Consider the following 24,488-nt stretch of genomic DNA (forward strand, 5'->3'; position numbering starts at 1 on the left):
CGGGATGACGTCAGCGACGTCGTGACGTCATTGGGAGTCCCGATCCACCCCTCGGCGCTGCCTGGCACTGATTGGCCAGGCAGCGCACGGGGTCTGGGGGGGGTCCCGCGCGTCGCAACGGATAGCTGCGATCGGGCACAGGCCGGCGGCGATCAGTGTGCTGGCGCAGCTAGCAAAGTGCTAGCTGCGTCCAGCAAAAAAAAAAATTAAGAAAATCGGCCCAGCAGGGCCGGAGAAAACCTCCTGCGCGGTTAAAGAGAATATGTACACTAAAATTCTTACAATAAAAAGCATACCATTCTATTCATTATGTTCTCCTGGGCCCCTCTGTGCTGTTTCTGCCTCTCTCTGCTGCAATCCTGGCTTGTAATTGCCATTTATATCCAGTGTTTACAAACAAAAGGCATAGCAAGTGATAGGCTGAGAGTAGCTCAGTGTGTGAGTCATACAAAGTCTGCAGGGGGCCTGGAGAGGGTGTGTATAGCTTCTAGCCAATCACAAGCAGCACATCACATTCCACACATTCCAGCCCCAGCCCGACAGAGGAGGTTAGATCATATAACAGAGATAATACAGCCACTGTGCAAATAGGACAGGCTGCAGTAAGCCAGAGCACATTAGAACAGGTATAGGAACTTATAGGATAGAAGTAATAAGGATGAACATTTTGTTACAGAGTCTCTTTAAGTAATAGCAGCTGTCTTTCTGTATACCTTGGATAACCTTTCCAGCTACCATCCAGAGAACAGACCATGATTGAGCCCTTTCAGTGTTTCACACCAATACATGTACATAAATGTATTTTAAAACACACTTTTTAAATCCCCCCCACCCCCATCGCCTAAATAAATAAATAAATAAATAAATACATAAAATAGACAGAATATAACTATGAGAACAAGGATTCAGTCTTTGGAAATAAAAAAATACATACTGGCTTCATTCAAATGCTGTTCACCAATTTATAGGAATCTACATGGCCTAGATCACAGAGATGGCATCTCCTGTAGAGAAGCAGGGATTAATTGTAGTCGGAGACTGGGATATTTGAATACAAGTCAGATTTCAGGGCTGTCATCTGGGGTTCATACGTATAGGTTCTGTGTTTGCTCTTGTTACAGTTTGATTGAACATAACTCATTAAAGGTTCACACACTTTAAGATTTAATCAAAGAATTACTATTCACTCTCTGAAGTCTGGTAGTGCCTCTGAGCAATCCTCTCCAGCGCACACCTAAACTCTGCATGTCTTCTGTAAATCACATCTTAGCTCATTCTTTATAGTTCCAACCATGTGCTGTGTAAGTCCCTATAATCTTTTGAACAAATGATCCAGGAACTATATGGTCTTAATGTCCCTTTGGCAATCCCCATGGTCAAGTGGGCCGTACATGAACACAATTTAAACAGCAATTGTAGCCAAGGATTGAACTTTTATCCCAATCTGTAGCCGATACCCCCTTTCTCATGAGAAATGTTAAACTTTCCTTGAATAGATTATCAGGTGGCTCTGTATGGCTGATATTGTGGGGAATTCCCTGCCACAGTGTGATGTCAGGACCATGGTCATGTATGTACAAAAAGAACTTCACACCTTATTGTGTGAGTTCTGGTGCAGGACTCCTCGGCAGCATAAACAAGTATGCAAAGGAAGGGTCCGCACACAGTCTTAGTGAAGCAAAAAGTGTACGTTTTTATTGCTCCGTTACACACATGCAATGTTCATCTGACCGTTTTGACTGACAGTCGTTTCGGGGCCTTTAGGGGTCCCCTTTGTCAAGGCATAGGCAGAAAAAACATATACAGCCTCACCAGTGAAAAGACATGCAATAAATACCATCTTGTTAACAATCTCAGACTGGACAATCAAACAGCTGTTTGTTAGGCAAATTAACCTTACATAGTTACATAGTTATTTTGGTTGAAAAAAGACATACGTCCATCCCACGTATCAATTTTGTTGCTTGTCTCCGCACCTGCTCTAAAACTGCAATATCTTTTTTGTAATGTGGTGCCCAGAACTGAATTCCATATTCCAGATGTGGCCTTACTAGAGAGTTAAACAGGGGCAATATTATGCTAGCATCTCAAGTTTTTATTTCCCTTTTAATGCATCCCAAAATTTTGTTAGCATTAGCTGCAGCGGCTTGGCATTAAGTACGATTATTTAACTTGTTGTCGATGAGTACTCCTAAGTCCTTCTCCAAGTTTGATGTCCCCAACTGTATCCCATTTATTTTGTATGGTGCTAGACCATTAGTACGTCCAAAATGCATGACTTTACATTTTTCAACATTGAATTTCATCTGCCATGTACAGTGGGTTGCAAAAGTATTCGGCCCCCTTGAAGTTTTTCACATTTTGTCACATTACCGCCACAAACATGCATCAATTTTATTGGAATTCCCCCTGAAAGACCAATACAAAGTGGTGTACATGTGAGAAATGGATCGAAAATCATACATCATTCCAAACATTTTTTACAAATAAATAACTGCAAAGTGGGGTGTGTGTAATTATTCGGCCCCCTGAGTCAATACTTTGTAGAACCACCTTTTGCTGCAATTACAGCTTCCAGTCTTCTAGGGTATGTCTCTACCAGCTTTGCACATATAGAGACTGAAATCCTTGCCCATTCTTCTTTGCAAAACAGCTCCAGCTCAGTCAGATTAGATGGACAGAGTTTGTGAACAGCAGTTTTCAAATCTTGCCACAGATTCTCGATTCTCGATCTTGGATTTAGATCTGGACTTTGACTGGGCCATTTTAACACATGGATATGTTTTGTTTTAAGCCATTCCATTGTTGCCCTGGTTTTATGTTTAGGGTCATTGTCCTGCTGGAAGGTGAACCTCCACACCAGTCTCAAGTCCTTTGCAGTCTCCAAGAGGTTTTCTTCCAAGTTTGCCCTGTGTTTGGCTCCATCCATCTTCCCATCAACTCTGACCAGCTTCTCTGTCCCTGCTAAAGAGATGCACCCCCCCTGAGCATGATGCTGCCACCACCATATTTGACAGTGGGGATGGTGTGTTCAGAGTGATGTGCAGTGTTAGTTTTCTGCCATACATAGCGTTTTGCATTTTGGCCAAAAAGTTCCATTTTGGTCTCATCTGACCAGAGCACCTTCTTCCACATGGTTGCTGTGTCCCCCACATGGCTTGTGGCAAACTGCAAACGGGACTTCTTATGCTTTCTGTTAACAATGCCTTTCTTCTTGCCACTCTTCCATAAAGGCCAACTTTGTACATAGTTACATAGTTATTTTGGTTGAAAAAAACATACGTCCATCGAGTTCAACCAGTAAAAAGTACAACTCCAGCCTGCTCCCTCACATATCCCTGTTGATCCAGAGGAAGGCGAAAAAACCCTTACATGGCATGGTGCATGACTAATAGTAGTCCTATGGACAGAGTCTCCCACCTGAGCTGTAGATCTCTGCAGCTAGTCCAGAGTCACCACGGGCCCCTTGACTGCATTTCTGATCAGCGCTCTCCTTGTTCGGCCTGTGAGTTTAGGTGGATGGCCTTGTCTTGGTAGGTGTAGAGTTGTGCCATACTCCTTCCATTTCTGAATGATCGCTTGAACAGTGCTCCGTGGGATGGTAAATGCTTTGGAAATCTTTTTGTAGCCTAAGCCTGCTTTAAATTTCTCAATAACTTGATCCCTAACCTGTCTTGTGTGTTCTTTGGACTTCACGGTGTTGTTGCTCCCAATATTCTCTTAGACAACCTCTGAGGCCGTCACAAAACAGCTGTATTTGTACTGACATTAGATTACACACAGGTGCACTCTATTTAGTCACTAGCACTCATCAGGCAATGTCTATAGGCAACTGACTGCACTCAGATCAAAGGGGGACGAATAATTATGCACACACCACTTTGCAGTTATTGATTTGTAAAAAATGTTTGGACTCATGTATGATTTTCGTTCCACTTCTCATGTGTACACCACTTTGTGTTGGTCTTTCATGTGGAATTCCAATAAAATTGATTCATGTTTGTGGCAGTAATGTGACAAAATGTGGAAAACTTCAAGGGGGCCGAATACTTTTGCAACCCTCTGTATGTGCCCATATAGCCATCCTATCTAGATCCTGTTGCAATATGACACTATCTTTCCGAGAGTTGATGATTCTGCACAATTTTGTATCATCTGCAAAAATAGCAACATTGCTCACTACTGCATCTACTAGGTCATTAATAAATAAATTGAAGAGCACTGGATCCAGAACAGACCCCTGTGGTACCCCACTGCTAACAGTCTCCCATTTTGAGTACGATCCATTGACCACAATTCTTTGTTTTCTGTCCATTAGCTAGTTCCCTATGCAAGGACTCTTCCCCAGTCCTTGCATCCTCAACTTTTCCACCAGACTTTTGTGGGGAACAGTGTCGAAGGCCTTTGCAAAGTCCAAGTATATCACATCTACAGCATTCCCAATATCCATATTAGCATTCACTTTCTCATAAAAGCTGAGCATGTTAGTCAAACAGGACCTGTCTTTAGTAAACCCATGTTGATGCTGAGAAATAAGATTATTTTCTACTATGAAGTCATGTATAGTATCTCTTAGTAACCCCTGAAATAGTTTGCATACAACTGATGTTAAGCTTACAGGTCTATAATTTCCTGGATCTGATTTTTTGCCCTTCTTAAATAATGGGAAAACGTGGGCTGTACGCCAATCCACTGGGACTCTGCCAGTTGAGAAAGAGTCACAAAAGATAAGATAAAGGGGTTTATCTATAACTGAACTTAATTCCCTTAGGACCCGAGGATGCATGCCATCCGGGCCAGGTGCCTTGTCTATTTTCAATTTATTTAGTCTTGCCTTCACTTCTTCCTGCGTTAAGTATTTAATATTACAGTTAGAAGATTGAGACTCTTCTGCCTCTGTAATTTGCAACAGTGCTGTTTCCTTTGTGAACACAGAAGCAAAGAAAGCATTTAATAACTCTGCCTTACCTTGGTCATCCACCTTCAAATTCAAAAAATGCTTGCTAAAATTCAAACAGTGTCAAAATACCTGCGAGAATATGCATCTCTCGCTCTGCTCACTGCCATCCTTCATTGCTGGACACATCCTTGGTGGGGGCGGGACTGGACGGACTGCCAGTCCCTCTGCACCAATCCCCTTGCTGATCAGGGTGGGGGTGTCCGCCAGTGCGCATCGCTGTAAGCGATTAGCCTACGATCCAATGGGTGGGCGCCACGTATTCCCACCGATATGCGGCGTCACCACTCCATACGCCATATCTGCAGCATCCAAAAGGCAGGGAGCCTCACGTGATGACACGGGTTCTAGTTGCCTAGTAACAGGTGGTAGCGGAAGAATCGCCGCTGTCCGCAAAGCTTACCCCTGTACCATGCGCAGGCTCAATGCCATGCGATCCGCCGTGCGCATGCGTGGATGCAAGAACTATGTGGACGATGTCCGTTTGCTCATGCACACATGTGAAGTGAGACTGGCCAAGTGTCAGTAGTCTTCTGCAATGGACAATGGCAGGGAAAAAAACGAGATCACAATAACCCAGAGTAAATCAAAGTATTTGGTAAATATGGTTCCAGAGGCTAAAAATAAGTAGTCCATAATGTCCCATATTTTCATAATGAAAAAAATAAAGCATCCAAGTGTACATAAACACAAGTGACCTATTGATGCCACGTCAAAGACAGCTGTCATAGAAGCAAAGGATACTGCCCATGTAGGTTGTCAATAGAGGTTAATAGAGAACACCCAGGTTTGAACCAAAGTGACAATTCTGTGAAAAAAGTGAAAAAATTGTATAAAAACAAAGTTAAAACCAACATTATGCAACTTCAAAGATACCAGGTTATGCAATATACAGTTACAACAGAATGTACAAAAATCAAACAAAATTATGCAAAATTAAACAAAATTTTGCAAAATAAATTTTTTATATATCCTCTCTTGTTCAAAAAACACGATAATACATTATTGCTGTTTAGACCTCTTGGGGTTACAGTGCCTAATGTATGGATCCAATAGGCCTCTCTCTGCAATAAAAGTTTTTTACGATCCCCTCCTCTTTCTGGAGTAAAATCCTGGTCAATGACCATTCCCCGCAATGTGTGCGTGGGATTTTTCTTCTCCTCAGAATGGACCGCTACAGGCTTACTCACGTCTGGTGGCCTGCCTTCCACCTCAGCCTCAAAAGCCAACTTGATATTGCTACAGTGTTTTTGGAACCGTTGTTTGTACGGCCCAATGATCTTGCCAACCTATGCAAGGCTGCATGGGCATTTTAACAAGTAGACCACAAACTCTGAATCACAGCTGAGGTACTGCTTAATCTCATATTTGTTACACATATAAGGATGTGTAAAGTATTTCCCGGTATTAAGCGTAGCACATACTTTGTAACAACCAGTTTTTGTTGACAATGTGATTCGCGGTTTGGCATATTTTTGCCACGGGTCTGCCTAAACAAGCTGGTCACTAAGGCTGCGGCAGGATTGATGGGATAATAAGGGCTTTTTCTTTACTTTTGCAGGAAGAGACTGGTCAGAAGTCAGAATAGGTAACTGTGTGTTGATCACATGCTTGATGGCTTTGGACAGAGGACTATATGTGTGTACCAGTGGGACATTAAGGCCAGGGTTCTGTCGAGATGCCCCTACCCCCAGTCCATCTCTCTTTTGCTTTGACAAGGACCTGTTGAAGAACTGTATCAGGGTATCCTCTTTCCCTAAACATGTCAGTCATGCTGGATAACTGCGTATCGCGGTCACTGTCATTATTACATAGTCTCAATACTCGCAGTTATTGGGATATGGGCAAGGAACGTTTTAAATGCTCAGGATGGAAACACTCTTATCTCAGAAGACTGTTACTGTCAGTTGGTTTATGGTAAAATGTGGTGCGTACTGCATCTGTCTCCTTTATGATGCGGACATCCAACAAAGCAATCTCACTGCTAGACCATTTCAGATTAAATACAATCCCAGGCATGATTTCATTCAATGTATTCACAAATTGTAGCAATGAGGCCACATCACCCCTCCATACCATGAACACATCTCTATGAACCTTAGCCATTTGACGACGTGTTCACGGAACGGTAGGCTGCGGTAGATTTTCATCTCATTTATGTAACCCACAAACAGATTAGCAAAAGCAGGGGCTGTTGAACTGCCCATCGCAGTCCCTCTGCATTGATGGAACCATTTGTCTTCAAATCTGAAAAAGTTATTCTCTAAAATAATCTCCAAACACTCCACCAAGAAGTCTGGTGGTATGTTACTCTCCCGTGCTCCATCATTGTTTACTAAGAAATGTCTGGTTGCCTCAAGGCCAGCCTTGTTAGGGATACATGTATACAGAGATGAACTATCCATAGTGCACAGTAACCAATCTAACTTGATATGTTCCATTGACCAAATCTTAGTCAAGAAATCATCAGTATCTTTAAGATAGGCAGGTAATGATCTGACAAGTGGTTGTAACTGCTGGTCCACAAAACGAACAAGCGGTTGTGTGGCAGAGTTAGTACCTGATCCTATCGGGCGATATATTAATGGGTTGAATCCCTTATGGATTTTAGGTAAACCGTAAATTACCGGTGTCTGAGGATGGTCACTAAGTAAAAAATCATGTAATTTTTCATCAATCCATCCGTTGTTCAAACCCATATCAGCCTCTGTTCTGACTTTCTGTAGAATAAGGGGTAAGGGGTCCCTTGCAATTGGGACATAGCTCTCCCTGTCATCAAGCATATAAATAGGACCATGGTCATGACAGTTTCCTGTCTGAGCACAACCTTGCATTGTGGGTAACGGCTGTTTCCAACTGCCATGCAAGCAGTATCTCCCTATGTGCCTATATCTATAAAAACACACAAAAAAATTTTTTTTAGCTTATCACTTTGTTAATGTGGTTATAGATGATGGGAGTTGGTGCTTTCATGGTGCTGTCTGGCAGTAGTAAAGATAATGACTAGCTGGCTCATTGCGGATCAAACAACATGAACAAATTACGTGGGCAATATCAATCATTTCTGGATCTTTTTTATATTTTCACTTATCAATGTATTGATTTTTATTTTCCCTACTACTATTTTTCAGTGAATTTCCTCTTTAAACAGTGAAATCTATTTTGACTTATGGGGATGCAAGGGAACTAAAATTTCAGCAAAAAGAATTATAAGCTGGAGACTCAACAGATGGGCCTTCAAGCCCACTAATTGAATTTTTTTTAACCAATTTGATCAGATTAAGGGAAGCCATCAGTTTTTTACCATGCTTGTGAATGGTGGGGAGGATGGCCACACGAATATATCTGACAAACTCTTGTCGGATGTGTTTCGGGGGCGTGCGCAGCAACGGTGGGGTCCAAGAGAGCATGCAAAGCCTCTGTAGGATCCAGATGCTTCTCTCAACTTAGATAAGTATCGTATTTCATCTTTTACTTTTATACCGCTACAGATACCCTTTAAAGCATACCTGAACTGGAAAGAAAGATATACTGGAGTCCCAGTCCTAGATCTTTTGGAAGGGGGCAGTGGCACCACGAAGGGTACCCGGAGGACACAGACTGGCCTGAAAGACTACAGGGGGCTGGAAGTAGCCCCAGCTAAGCAAAAATCTTTTGTTTGTTCTAATTTAGGTGTGCTTTAATGCTAGGTACACACAATGAGATTTTCTGGCAGATTTACTGTCAGATCCATTCTTTCCAACATGTCATATCTGATTTCTGTTGTTCCATTGTTTCCATGTTCGAAATAATCGATCTGACTGTAAATCTGCCAGAAAATCTCATTGTGTGTATCTAGAATAAGGGTGGAAGCAGAAAAGTCATAGTCCTTGTTGGCAGCAATAATTGTAAGTGTGTACACGCCCTTAGTCTACAAATTGACAAACCAGCAAATACCAACAGCCGCCCTACTATCTGCAAACTACTGTATTGCAAGCTGCTTAAACAGTACTTATTTTCCCAGAACGTCTCAGGACAGCAACCCTGAGATATGTCTCCTTCCACATTCACTGGACAGGAACTAGATTAAACAATTTGCATAATTAGATAGGCAGGGCATACACACACACATATATATATATATATCGTCATGTCCTTACCCCCTCAGTTGTTTTCCTGTCCAGCAGGATGCTAGATGTAGGGGGTAAGGCTTGGCCACCCATGTGAGTCCACAGGAGCCGCGGCTTGTGTGATTCCCCTTTGTCGGCGCTGGCTAGTTGCTCAGCGCGGGATCATGCTGTGCGCACTGGCCTCTCCCCTTGTGCTATGTTCGGAGGACAAGCGGTGTCTGAATCCGGAAACTGCCCGCCCTAGGGTCACGTGACAGGCGCCTCAGGTGACCGGAAGTCGGAAATCCGGAAGCAGGAAGTTCCTGGCCCGGCGTGCGTTCCAGCGGCCATTGCAGCATGGGAATCAGCGTCGGCTGACACACCAGTCTCAGCTGCAGGAGATTGCCGGGAGGAACGCTAAGGGGATTACCACAGGAGGTAGGAATCAGCATTAGGTTAATGCACAATGGGTGGGCTTAAGCAATTATGTTAAACAGCTATTTAAGCTGATGTCCTAGTCTCACTATGAGTTTGACTATGGAGGCTGCCGATGGATCTTCCTCCCAGGGCTCTGTGGAGACAAGTTCCGTACCCTCTCTGGTATGTAACATTTGAGGTGATTACATATCCTTAAGAGAGTTATTAGGCTTGGCTGAGCTAATGGCTGGTATTTGTTTTTATTTCAGCCTAAAATGGAAAGACCAGTTTCTAAGTCTGAATCCAAATCCGGATCAAGACAAGACAAAACTGATAAAGCTGATAAGCCTGACAAGCCTGATAAACTTGATAAACCTGATAAAGCGGACAAGACTGCATCACATGCTGGTTCTAGAACAACACATAAATCAGGGAAAAGATGTGCTATATGTGGAAATTATATGTCATCTACCTCAAAAGTATTATGCCAAGATTGTACTAAAAAGGTGGTTAATGAGGAAACCCCCACTATGTTAAAGGAATTGAAAGGATGGATTAGATCTGAAATTTCTTCCGCTGTACAGACTATCAGGGCCCCAGAAGCGGCAGTATCGAATGTACAAATGTCTTCAGTGCCGGTAGCAGTCTCTGCGGTTCCAGCAGAGTCAGAGATCCCAGGGCCTTCAGGTTCAGTTCCTTTGGAGGGCCCCACTTTAAAAAGGAAGAGGAGAGATGCAGATTCTGAAGATTCAGAAATGTCAGAAGGGGAATTGGATATTTCATCTCTGGAAGAGATACCCTCAGAGACTGAAAAATCTGCTGATAAAACTATAAAGAATCAAAAGTTTGCTTTTTCCACAGACTTTATGAAGGAATTATTAGCAGCTATGCATGAAGCCATGGGTATTACTATAGAGCCAAAGACCCTATCTCCTTTAGACCAGATGTATGAAACTTTGTCAGAACCCCAAGTGACTTTCATTCCAGTACATAGTAGCCTTAAGGGAATTATTAGGAGTGAGTGGGATAACCCGGATAGGAGGGCTTTCTGGCCTAAATCACTAAACAAAAGATATCCTTATAGTCCTGAAGACCAGAAGTTTTGGGGCTCTGCACCCAAGCTAGACCCATCTCTCTCTAAAGTATCCAGAAAATCAGATCTTCAATTCGAAGATTTTGGTTGTTTAAAGGACCCAATCGATAAAAAGATGGACAATATTTTGCGAAGAGCATGGGAAGCAGCATCTTTAAATTTCAAACCCTCTATTGCATCCGCAGCGGTAGCAAGATCATTAAAAATTTGGTTAGTAGAGGTCCAGTCTCAGATAGCCTCAGGGGTATCTAGGGAGGAAATTTTGAATTTTTTCCCCAAAATTTTGCATGCAACAAATTACCTATCAGATGCTGCTGATGATTCAGTTAGGCTCACAGCAAGAACCACAGCCCTGGTTAATTCTGCCAGAAGAGGAATCTGGGTGAAAACATGGCAGGGAGATACTTCCTCTAAGTCAAAATTGTGTAGTATTCCATGTGAAGGAGGCTTGTTATTTGGAACCAAATTAGAGGAAACACTTGAGAGGTCTGCTGATAAAAAGAAGAATTTCCCATACAAAAGAAAGATTTTCCGCCCTAACCGGTCCTTTCGTGTTTCAGGAAAGAGCGAACAGGAAAACAAAGGGAACCAGAGAAGAAGATGGATTCCCAACAAGTCCCAGCGTTCCAAACCCAATGCTCCATATACCTCGACAGGTCAACCAACAAAACAATGACGCCAGGGTTCCAGTGGGGGGCAGACTAGCTCATTTTTTCGAACATTGGCAGTTAAAATTCAAAAGCAAGTGGCTACTGGACATTATTCTCCAGGGATACAGAATAGAGTTCATAACCCCACCTCCATCTCAATTCTGGGTGACCCCTTCCCCAAGAGCTCCAGTTCAGGCTCATGCCCTCCAGTCAGAGATAAACTTGCTATTGGAGAAAAGAGTCATACGGAGAGTCCCAAGATGCCAGGAAAAACTGGGGTTTTATTCCCCAGTCTTTCTAATAAGGAAACCTCAAGGGAGTTACAGGTTCATCTTAAACCTAAAAAAGCTAAACACCGCAGTAAGATACAGAAAGTTTCGGATGGACAACATCCGCTCAGTATTAAATCTACTACAAGAGAGCTGCTATCTGACATCATTGGATCTGAAAGATGCGTATCTGCATGTGCCGATTCATCTGCACTCACAGCAGTTCCTGAGATTTGCAGTGGTGTTACAAGGAGAGGTAAGACACTTTCAGTTTGTCGCCCTTCCCTTTGGGTTATCATCGGCTCCATGGCTATTCACAAAAATCATGGCAGAACTCTTAGCAGAACTTAGACTTCAGTCTGTTCAAGTGATATCTTACCTAGATGATTTACTTATATGGGGACCTTCTGTTGAATCGGTGGGGTCCCAGACTCAGTCCACAATAGACTTCCTTCAGTCACTGGGGTGGTTAATTAATTGGGAAAAATCATCTTTTCAGCCTCTCCAAAAGATGGAATTTTTGGGGTTTGAAATATGTACCACTAATAAGAGACTGTTTCTACCTGATAAAAAATTTTCTCTGTTGTTAAAATCTGTTCTCTACTTTCAGAATCTGAAAACAATATCCCTGAGGAAAGCGATGGCCTTGTTGGGCACAATAACCTCATCTTTCCCTGCAGTACAGTGGGGTCAATTACACTCCAGAAGTCTTCAGAGTTGGATCCTGTCGAAATGGGACAAGCATCTCTCCTCTCTGGACAAGAGATTTATAATTCCTTGGAGTGTCAAGCAGTCACTACTGTGGTGGATGGAGCCACAACATCTGATAACAGGGAATCTTTGGGAGTTTCCAACCCAGTGCATCATAACGACAGACGCGAGCTCTTGGGGATGGGGAGCGCACCTGAACTCTCTGACAGCTCAGGGAAAATGGTCAAGCCATATCAGCAGCAGGTCTTCAAACAGCAGAGAGCTGCAAGCAGTTTGGGAGGCCATACTGGCATTCAAAGTACATATATCAGAAAACCATGTGACGATACGTACAGACAACAGTACAGTGGTGGCGTACATAAATCACCAGGGAGGTACAAGAAGCAGGTCGCTGCAACAGCAGGCATCAAGGATTTTGCATTGGGCAGAACGCAATCTCAAATCCATAAGAGCAGTTCACCTAAAGGGAACACTAAATTGCCTAGCAGTTTACCTGAGCAGATTCAATCTGTCCCAAGACGAGTGGAGTCTCAACGACCAGGTGTTTCGCCAGTTAACAGAATACTGGAAGATTCCTCAGGTGGACTTATTCGCCAGAAGGAACAATGCGAAATGCCGGAGGTTTTGCTCCCTTTGTCCCCAAGACGAGCCGTGGATAGTAGATGCCTTCTCGATCAGCTGGAGCCATCACAGAATGTACATTTTTCCGCCTCTACATTTGATTTCCAGAGTACTGAACAAAATCTATCGAGACCAGGCGGAAGCAATCTTGATTGTCCCGTATTGGCCAAAAAGACCATGGTTTGCTCTGCTACAACGATTAGCTTCGGATCATCTGATCCTTCCAGATCAAGAGGACCTGTTAACTCAGGGACCGGCGGTGCATCCCAATCTGAGCCTTCTTCATCTTTCAGCATAGAGCCTGAATGGCAAATACTGAAAAGTAAGGGTTTTTCGAATAAATTATCGGAAACACTGTTACAAAGTAGGAAGAAGGTGACGCGCCAAATATACTCTAAAGCCTGGAGGGTATACAGCAATTGGTGTGAGGTGAATTCTAGAGACACTGGTCATTCCAATTCAGTTTTAGAATTTCTTCAACAGGGTTTCCAAAAAGGTCTAAGTAGTAGTACATTGAAAGTACAAGTTTCAGCATTGACAGTCTTTCTTGACAGAAAGTTGGCAGAAGAAGAAGATGTCATCAGATTCTTCAAGGCACTTAAGAGAATTAGACCAACGATTCATAACAGAGTACCGTCTTGGGATCTGAACACTGTTCTGCAAGGGTTATGTGAGCCACCCTTTGAACCACTGGCGGATAGTTCTGATAAACTTTTATCTATCAAGACGGCCTTTCTTCTAGCAATAACATCAGCCAGAAGAGTGGGGGAATTACAGGCACTGTCAATTCTGGAACCATATTGTGTTATAAGCAACGACAGAATTACACTTCGTCTAGATACCTCTTTCCTACCCAAGGTGGTTTCGAAATTCCACAGGTCTCAAGAAATTTTCCTGCCTTCCTTTTGTAATAATCCTTCCAATCAGAAAGAACAGAAGTTACATTGCCTAGATGTCAAGAGATGTCTTCTGGAGTATCTTCATCGTACTAAGTCCTGGAGGATTTCCAATGCATTACTAGTGTTATTCGCCGGAAAATTCAGGGGTAAACAGGCCTCAAAATCAACCATAGCCAGATGGATCAAACAGGCTATATCTCTGTCTTATGCTCAACAAGGCAAACAGCTGGCTTCGACTGTCAGAGCTCATTCTACCAGAGCAGTATCAACTTCCTGGGCAGAGAGGGCAGGAGCATCAGTTGAGCAAATTTGCAAGGCAAGCCACCTGGTCAAGTCAGAACACCTTTGTGAGACATTATAGGCTAGATGTATTGTCTAGTGCCGACTTAACGTTCGGCAGGAAAGTGTTGCAGGCTGTAATCCCTCCCTAAATATTATTCTTGTTTATCATCTCAGGGTTGCTGTCCTGAGACGTTCTGGGAAAGCCCAAAATTACTTACGGTAATTTCTTTTCCAGAAGTCGGAAGGACAGCACCCTTACTACCCACCGCTATTTCTATTAAAAGTTATTGGAAGCATCATTATGTGCGGAGTCTTTTTTATTAACTGAGGGGGTAAGGACATGACGATATATATATATGTGTGTGTATGCCCTGCCTATCTAATTATGCAAATTGTTTAATCTAGTTCCTGTCCAGTGAATGTGGAAGGAGACATATCTCAGGGTTGCTGTCCTTCCGACTTCTGGAAAAGAAATTACCGTAAGTAATTTTGGGCTTTTTGCTATTTCAGCTCATAGAGATTGGTCAGAGGTCCTGGTGATCATTTGATGTTGCGCAATGTTATCATAAATAGATGATGCAAAGTCTGTGCTCTATTGAAATACTCTGTCCTGGTGAATAAACTTGGACTTTTTAGCAGCAGATGGTTTGCTGCTTTTAGCTGTAACGATTGGTGTCAGCACACAGAGAGAATCTGATTATTGATGATCTGCAGAATCCTCAATAATACAGATGTATACTTGATTATGGATGATCTGCAGAATCACCAATATTACAAGTATGGCTAACCTCTGGACACCTAATGAAGTGTAAGTGTTTGGTGTAACTGTAGGCTATCTCCCGTGAGGCGTGAGACTCAGGCAGCTCGGCCAGGAACCACCTGAGGGGCAGGTGGCTCTCGGCTGTGCAGGGACTATCTCCTTGAGAGAGGGAATAGAGAGAACCTGGCAACCAGTGACACTTGGTGATCAGATAATAGACTGTACCAGCCAGGGGACTCCAGAGGAATAGAGGCCACTGGCTGCTAGCAGGCCGGACTCTCTGAGGAGCAGGAGTCCTAATAGCTAACTGACACTTGGTGGAATAGTGTCACAGCTAGTACAGATAGACTGAGCACTCAAGGGATGAGTGACAGCCTGGAGGGTCGGGCAGGCCAGGTCGGCAACACACGAGCAGATAAGGTACAGAGACAGAAGGCTGATTCGGTAACCGGGTACAGGCAGGGTTTGGCAACAGGTAGGCAGATATGCAGAGGTACCGAATCAGAAAGCAAGAGAGAGGTCGACAGAGCAAATAGTCATAACAGATATAAAGCACAGTCCTAGTCTGAGGTGTGAGGTCCTTGGTTTCGACACCCAGGAACTAGTCTAGAGAATAACTCAGCAATGACACAGTAATCCTAAGCTTGGATGTGAGGTCCTTGGTCTCAACACCCCGGAACTGGTCTAAAGTATAACACAGCGATGGCACAGTGATCCTAAGCTTGGATGTGAGGTCCTTGGTCTCAACACCCCGGAACTGGTCTAAAGTATAACACAGCAATGACACAGTGATCCTAAGCTTGGGTGTGAGGTCCTTGGTCTAAAGTATAACACAGCAGTAATCTGGCTAAGTGTGAATTCCCAGGTCCACCTGGTTCTAACACACTGTGGGATCTGACTGAGGTCTGAGTGCTCACACGTAAGTATTCGCAACGGCAGACAAGCAGAGACTGACCAGCAAGATCTATATATACTGCAGCGCTCCTCCGCGCCACCCTGTGCCACTCAGCCAATCAGTAACCGCGCTGGGATCAGCTGATCGACCTGATCAGCTGATCCCTCTCCTACTGGCATAAAGGGCTTGCCTTCTAGCGCGTGCGTAGCTCTCCATCTGTGTGCACTAGAAGGCCCAGGCAAAACAGACGCATGCTGCTGTGCGGAAACCGCCGGTCTGAACGCGGAGACAGCCGCCCCGCTGCCAGACCGCGCGGCGGCATCTCCGCAATCTATTACATTAGCCAACTAGAGTATTATTTTTATGGTACAACCAATAGGGAGAAGAATTATGTATCCGGGCACCAGCATGTTGCCTCTGAAGAAGCAGGTGCTCCTGCGAAACGGCTGTTAGGCTGACTGTATATATCGTTTGTTTGGAATTCCAGGTGGATGTAATAAAGGTGTGATCTAAGCATTATTGCTGGCTGGTGCCCGGATACATAATTCTTCTCCCTATTGCTTGTATCATTATCCTCTTGTCCGGAGGCACGGAGTGTCCACCTGTTACCCCCTGGATCTGCCTGTCTGTACATCTAGTGCCAACCTATCGTTGTGCTCTCTTGCCTTGGATTATTTTTATGGGTAAATCTTAAAGGGACTTAAAGCCAGATGACTTCCAACAAAGTCATGCTATGACCCCTCTGGAGGAGCCTCCTGCAATGGCTATGCGTGTCACTTCCTCTTCCTGCTTCATTCAGTGATGCACTTCTCTAACAGAGAAGACAGGTATGAACCGGAAGTTATAACATAGCCAAGATGGCAGCCGTGATTTTTAAATTGAAATAGAACAAAAGCTATTTTGTGTAGAACGGCTATTCATCAAATGAAAGAGGAGAGCACAAGGTACAGAAATGTATGCATCTTTAAGTACTTTGCAGTACTGGTCGGAGTCTCTAGGCATACCCATGAGAGGTGCTTGGAGTCCCTTTAAAGGGAATGTCCAAGCAAAATAAAAAAATAGAGTTTCACTTACCTGGGGCTTCTACCAGCCCCATGCAGCCATCCTGAGCCCTCGTAGTCACTAGTGCTGCTCCAGTCCCCCACTGGCAGCTTGCCGACCTCGGAGGTCGGCTGGACGCATTGCGTACATTTTTACGCATTCCCGCTAGTGCAGGAACATTAACACATACATTTTACGCATTATTGGTGCCATGCGTAAAAATGTACACATTGAACCAGTAACGCGTAAAAATGTATGCGTTAATGTTCCTGCACTAGCAGGATTGCGTAAAAATGTACGCAACGCGTCCTGCCGACCTTTCGAGGTCAGCAAGCTGCCAGTTGGGGACTGGAGCAGCAGTGAGTGACTACGAGGGCACAGAATGGCTGCATGGGGCTGGTAGAAGCCCCAGGTAAGTGAAACTCATTTTTTTATTTTGCTTGGACATTCCCTTTAAGCTCATATGGGCTGAACCCTTATCTCTGATATTTTCAGTAATGGCCTGTTTCCACTAGGGGTGATTTGCAGCATTTCTCCTCACGCAAATTCAGATGGGGAATCACAGCCTACTAAAATCAATAGGCTGCTTTCATATTCGTGTGTGGGGGGAAAAAACGTAGTGTCAGCAGCATTTTTTCAGACAAGGCATCTGAATCTATTGCACGGCTTGAGGGATTCAGATGCGTACACAGATTAGCACAAGTACCATCGTCTGTCTCTGAGCTAGATGCCAGAACACATGTGCAAATGGGACCTTATTAACCCATTCAGGTTCCGTCGTTTTAACGTGAGAAATGTTCACCTCCCATTCATTAGCCTATAACCTTATCACTACTTATCACAATGCACTGATCTATATCTTGTTTTTTCCGCCACCAATTAGGCTTTCTTTGGGGGGTACATTTTGCTAAGAGCCACTTTACTGTAAATGCATTTTAACATGAAGAATAAGAAAAAAATGGAAACATTCATTATTTCTCAGTTTTCAGCCATTAGAGTTTTAAAATAATACATGCCTCCATAATTAAAACCCACGTATTGTATTTGTCCATATGTCCCGGTTATTACACCGTTAAAATTATGTCCCTATCACAATGTATGGCGACAATATTTTATTTGGAAATAAAGGTGCATTTTTTCCATTTTGCATCTATCACTATTTACAAGTTTAAAATAAAAAAATTATAGAAATATTTCATCTTTACATTGATATTTAAAAAGTTTAGACCCTTAGGTAAATATTTACATGTTTTTTGTTTTTTTATTGTAATGTTTTTTGTTTTTTTTTATACTAAACATTTTATTTGGGTACTTTTGGGAGGGTGGGAGGTAAACAATAGATTTATAATGTAAATGTGTGTTAATTCTTTTTTTTTTTTTTTTTTTTTTTTTTCAGGTGTAGTATTACTTTTTGGCCACAAGATGGCGGCCATGAGTTTGTTTACATGACGTCACTCTAAGCGTACCACGCGCTTAGAGTGACGCATCGGGAAGGAGACGGCCAGAAAAAGCTCAGCTTCCGAGAGAAGCTGTCGCTTTTTCAGCGGGGGAGAGGAATCAATGATCGGGCACCATAGCCCGATACATTGATTCCTTGGCTACCGAATCCGCGGGCGGGCGGGAGTGCATGCGCACGATAGGCCGCGAGGGCGCGCGGTAGCGCGCATGGTTCCTGGACGTAGAAACTATGTCCAGGAACCAAAATAGGTTAATATACTTTTTTTTTTGTTTTACAGTTGGACAGATTAGTTAATTCAGTTTTTTTGTCACTTTGCTGTATCTAGCTTATGACCCTATATTTGTATACTACTTAAAGGGGAATTGTAACCCGGAATTGAACTTCATTCCAATCAGTAGCTAATACCCCCTTTTCCACTAGGAATCTTTACCTTTTCTTGCATAGATCATCAGGGTGGATTATATTCTGGTGAACCTCCCCATCCTCGAGTTACGTCAGAGCCATAGCAGTTTCCTGTCTGGGAATCTCGTTGCATTGTGGGAAATAATGGCCATTTTCAACTGCCAAGCAAGCAGTATCTTACTTTGTGCATAGAATAAACAAACTTTCTTCAAAAATTCACTGAGAGGACTAAAAATGTCACCACCTGTGATACATTTCAGGATGTAAATCAGGGAAAGGAAGGATTTTACAACAGGCACACACTAACTACCAGTAAATCATTTTTAAGTGAATATTGTAAAATATAAGAAATTTGATTCATTACATTATTTTCACTACAGTTCCTCTTTAAATGGTTTACTTCACCTTTGTGCAGTCGAAATAACATTCATCATCGCTGTGCAAGTCTTTTTAAACTGAATACCTTTCAATATTATTTTATAACTCCTGTTTGCAACTGTTTTAACCACTTGAGGACCCACCCTTTACCCCCCCTTAAGGACCAGCGCTGGTTTGATTGATCTGTGCTGGGTGGGCTCTGCAGCCCCCAGCACAGATCAGGGTGCAGGCAGGGAGATCAGATTGCCCCCCTTTTTTCCCCCCTATGGGGATGATGTGCTGGGGGGGTCTGATCTCTGCTGCCTGCGAGTGGCTGGCGGGGGGGGCACCTCAAAGCCCCCCTCCGCGGCGAAATGCTCCCCCTCCCTCTCCTACCTGGCCCCCTTTGGTAAGCCGGGCTGCACAGGACGCTATCCGTCCTGTGCAGCCAGTGACAGGCTGTCTCCTGTCACATGGCGGCGATCCCCGGCCGCTGATTGGCCGGGGATCGCCGATCTGCCTTACGGCGCTGCTGCGCAGCAGCGCCGTACAAATGTAAACAAAGCGGATTATTTCCGCTTGTGTTTACATCTAGCCTGCGAGCCGCCATCGGCGGCCCGCAGGCTATTCACGGAGCCCCCCGCCGTGATTTGACAGGAAGCAGCCGCTCGTACGAGCGGCTGCTTCCTGATTAATTAGGCTGCAGCTGGCGACGCAGTACTGCGTCGCTGGTCCTGCAGCTGCCACTTTGCCGACGCACGTTATGAGTGTGCGGTCGGCAAGTGGTTAAGCTTAAAGGAAACTTGCTGGAAACCATGGCAACAGTGTGCAATTTGATGTAAAAGGTAAAAAACAATAGGGAATAAATTGGAAAGTAAATACTATAAAGTTTGTATGTTATAATTGGATTAATTAAATATGTAATAATTATATCTAATGTGGACATGACACAGGTCGTGAATAAACTCTACAAATTTATTGACTGTAAATAAATCTGCAACAAGACCAAATAACACAAGAACATAAAACACAACAACGTGAAAAACAAAAACAAACAAAAAACAAAGCATCTGGCACAGCAGGTGATATTTGTAATTGTTATAAAAGTTTCCTTTGGCCGCTTAAAGCGGAATATAACCCTGCATTTCAACTTTGCTCTAAAACATTATTTACAGTATATTATATGCAACCAGCATTTTTTTTTTTTACTAGACCAGCATTGGAAGGGTTACACAGAGCTTTAAAGTCCCTAGAGATTTCTGCAGACGAATCCGAACTTGAGTTAGATACTTTTTGTTTACAAATATGTGTTTATTGTGACTCATCTCTCTCACTGAGAAGGAGCTTGGAGGACAGCCAAAGAGATGTATCTATTGATAAACAGTTACACACTAACTAAATAGAATGTAACTATCTGAATGTCTGCACGGAACTTAAAACCTCTGTTTAACCCTTCCAATGCTGGTCTAGTAAAAAAAAAATGCTTTTTGCATATAATATGCTGTAAATAATGTTTTAGAGCAAAGTTGAAATGCAGGGTTATATTCCGCTTTAAATAGATGCTTGTTAGTTACATTTTGGTTGTGTAAGGAATGATATGGGTTGGCTATTCAGAGGCATTTAATTGAGGGATCGTAATGCATTTCGTGGCATCTAACCACTTCCTCAGAGGATCATTAACACTACGAGAACAATAATGTTCCAGAGGGACAAAAAGATATAGAATGTGTATCGAGTTAATGAAGAGACTAAAAAAATTGGTCTAGTGTGCAAAGACACAAGATGCCCACTGATGATACAATTTTGATTGTAAAATTTGATCAAATCTTTGTAGTAGAAGTGTAAACTGAGTTAAATATACTTAGAATGGATACTTAAGTAGTCCCTTATATTTCATGGAAGTGGTAAGATTGTACAATCAAGATTGTATTATTAGTAGGCATCTATAGTGTGACCAGGAAACCCCAAAGGTGTAACAGAAACTCTTCCAGTGTCATCTCTTTCCACTTTGGTGTTCATTCGGTTTAAACCTGACCTGAAGTCTTGCACAGGGCAGATGGCAAACCTAGAGAAATGCACTTTGTATGTATTTACAGAGTTGAGCCCAATTCCCCCCTCATCTGTATCTAATCACAAGTTGTAATTTGATCATTTAGCTGTGTCAGCTGACAGTCACGGCAGAAAGGGTAATTTGAAAGCACAGAATGTTAACAATATGTCTCCTTCCATGAAAACAGGAAGTGGATATGCTGTAGATTTATTGCAGGATTTGTATCAGCCGAAACAAAGAAATGTTTTTCTAGAGACACTGAAGTGGAAAAAAAATATGGTATAATAATTTGTATGTGTCGTACAGCTAAGAAATAAAACATCAGGAGCTGAGACACAAGTCTAATATTGTTTCCAGTACAGGAAGAGTTAAGAAACTCCATCTATGCAAAAGAGCCATTGAGTTCCACGACTTTCAAAGTCTGAAAGAGCTCTGTCTTCTGAAGCTTATTTTCTCAACTGTCAGTCACTGTATTGTTTTTTTCTTCTGCAGAGATCAGTTCAAAAGTTCACAGTCCTGCTCTGTAAAATCATTTAGAATGCTGAGTAGTGTGTAAACTGCTAATATTAGAGAATGATGCAATGTTAAAAAAAAACAACTATGTAACTGAAAATAAAAATGAGAATATTTTCTTTGCTACTAATGTTCTAGTAATTATCCGTACTACACATAGAATTCATTATATCTTATTTATTTATTTTTTCCGCTTCAGTGTCTCTTTAAAGGTTATTATGCTGTTGGTTCTCTTTTAGAGCAGAGAGGAAATTCTAAGTTCAGGTCTGCTTTAATGGATGTGGTCACCCTCTGAAAAGTTTAAATCGTGGGACCACATGCATGCAGGCGGGCTGAAGACCAGGTTGCATCCAAACGGAGGGTGTGAACCACAAAGGAGTAAGAGGCACTGGGAGCGTTGGCTATTTCAGTTGTTCAGCCCCCATATTGGCCTGAGGAAGTTGGCAAAAGCCCTCAAATCGCATAGCCACTGTATACAAATAAACGTTTTCATTGTTCAGTTTGTGTCATCATTCAATGGTAAGCCACCTCTTTACCTTCTATTTCATGTGTTTTTAATGCACCGCTTACCCTTTTGTGATAAATGTGATGTCAGCTAATCAGGTAGCCTCTGCCCAGAAAAGAGTAACCTCTTTTAAATGAGTTCCCACTTGTGGAATAACTGTGTGCTTGGAGTTGAGCTTTAACAATAATAATGTACAGAGTTTAGCTCTGCCTACTTCATGCTGCTATTCTTACTCTTTTATTTCTGTGTGCTTAATATCTGACAGCATTATGGGGCCAATTATCATGAGCTGCAGGAGGGTTGGAGCACATCAGAACTTTGCTGTGGGGCCTCATGATTTACAGTTATGCTTCTGCTCCTACTTGCTCCAAATGCTCATAAAGTACACTCGGTACCGGCAGCAAACTATTCTAAGTTCCCGGTTTTAGGGAGTAACTTATTTGCATATAAATAGGTTATATTAGTGGCTCTAAACAACACTGCCAGTATAAGCTATGGAATGCTTTACGATGGAGATTGATAATGTTTAACCGTTTAATGACTGGATCTATTTCATACTTTAGTGATTAGATTAGCTTTGTTATTCCGCAACTTGTTCAGGGCAACTAATTTTAGATTATACTGCTCACATCGTTCAAGCATTTGAAGAGTTGATGTTTTGGTTCTTGTAGCTTTTACCTGAATAGTATGTTCCTGAAGATTTATATCTCTATGTCTGTTCAGACTTCCATCCTGAACATCAGCACAAATTATATCGGTTGTGCACATATTTTAATCAGCTCTGTTGATTGTGTGGTTTTTACGATCATTAGTACTGAAAAATTAGCTGGTTGGATAAAAATATAAATAGAATCAGAATCGAATTAGGTTTGGCAAGTACAGGGCTAGTGTGAGAACGAGCAGGACATACGATACATACATGTAAGCAGACAGACAATATAAAGGATACAGTTACAGCATTGGACACATTTGAACACTTATATATGAAGTGTGTAGCCGTGCAGTCAGGCTAGGTGCTACCAGACACCACTTGTCGTGGTTGGATGAGGAGGGTTCTAAGAGTTCAGATAGTTTACGGCTGAGGGGAAGAAACTGTTCCTGTGCCTTGTGGTCCTGGTGTAGATGGATCGGAATCTCCGGCCTAAGGGGAGCCTACTAAAGAAGCGGAAACCTGGGTGGGACGGGTCATTAGCGATTTTTTTAGCTCTGGAGCGCAGTGGTTTCCTGATGATTCTCTCTGCTGATCTGATGACCCTCTGCAGTTTGTGTCTGTCGCTGGCGGAGGAGCCAGCATACCAGACCAGGATGGAGGAGCAGAGGACAGATTCAATTGTGGCAGTGTAGAAGCTCGTCAGAAGCTCGAGGGCCATACCGAACTTCTTTAGTTGGCGTAGGAAAAATAGCCTCTGCTGGGCTTTTTTCTGGGTTGAGGTAGTGTTGGCTTTCCAAGTCAGGTCCTTAGAGATTGTCGTGCCAAGGAGGCGTGCACAGGGGACGTTCTCAACTACCGTGCCGTCAATGCTGATCGGGGGTGGAGTGGTATCGCGTTTCCTAAAATTGACAATCATCTCAACCGGTTTTGTAGTGTTGAGGACCAGCCCGTTCTCCCTACACCAGTGGCAAGTTCTGTCAATCTGGTGGCGATACTCCTGCTCATCATTCCCAGAGATGAGGCCAACGATGGTGGTGTCGTCAGCGAACTTGAGGGCTTTGACGGAGTCCGCGGTGGACCTGCAATTGTTAGTGTATAGGGAGAATAGGAACGGCAACAGTACGCATCCTTGGGGGGCCCCTGTATTGGTGGTCCTTGGTTGGGAGATGAGTGTCCAGCTTGACGGCCTGGGGTCTATTACTTAGGAAGTCTGTGATCCAGAGGCGGAGGGTGGGGTGGACCCCAAGGGCAGCAATATTTTCTTGAAGTATTAGGGGGCTGATGGTGTTAAACACCAAGCTAAAGTCGAGTAGAAGGATCCTGGCGTATGAGTCAGGTCTGTCCAGGTGTTCATTTACAAGCTCCAGGCAGATGTTTATGGCATCATCAGTAGACCTGTTTGCTACACACACACACACACACACACACACACACACACACACACACACACACACACACACACACACGATCTTCTAAAAAAATTAGCATATTGTGATAAAGTTCATTATTTTCTGTAATGTACTGATAAACATTAGACTTTCATATATTTTAGATTCAAATACACACAACTGAAGTAGTTCAAGCATTTTATTGTTTTTCTTATTGATGATTTGGGCATACAGCTCATGAAAACCCAAATTTCCTATCTCAAAAAATTAGCATATTTCATCCGACCAATAAAAGAAAAGTGTTTTTAAAACACAAAAAGTTAACCTTCAAATAATTATGTTCAGTTAGGCACTCAATACTTGGTTGGGAATCCTTTTGCAGAAATGACTGCTTCAATGCGGCGTGGCGTGGAGACAATCAGCCTGTGGCACTGCTCAGGTGTTATGGAGGCCCAGGATGCTTCGATAGCGGCCTTAAG

At 43.0% G+C, this 24,488-nt stretch overlaps 1 protein-coding gene across 1 annotated transcript in view; it reads left to right on the forward strand.

Annotated features, from left to right (window-relative positions):
- Nucleotides 1-24,488, forward strand: part of EIPR1 (EARP complex and GARP complex interacting protein 1) — a 316,345-nt gene that overhangs the window by 82,733 nt on the left and 209,124 nt on the right. The gene's annotated exons all lie outside the window — the stretch shown is intronic.

Source organism: Hyperolius riggenbachi, chromosome 4 (assembly GCF_040937935.1).
Source record: "Hyperolius riggenbachi isolate aHypRig1 chromosome 4, aHypRig1.pri, whole genome shotgun sequence".
NCBI lineage: Eukaryota > Metazoa > Chordata > Amphibia > Anura > Hyperoliidae > Hyperolius > Hyperolius riggenbachi.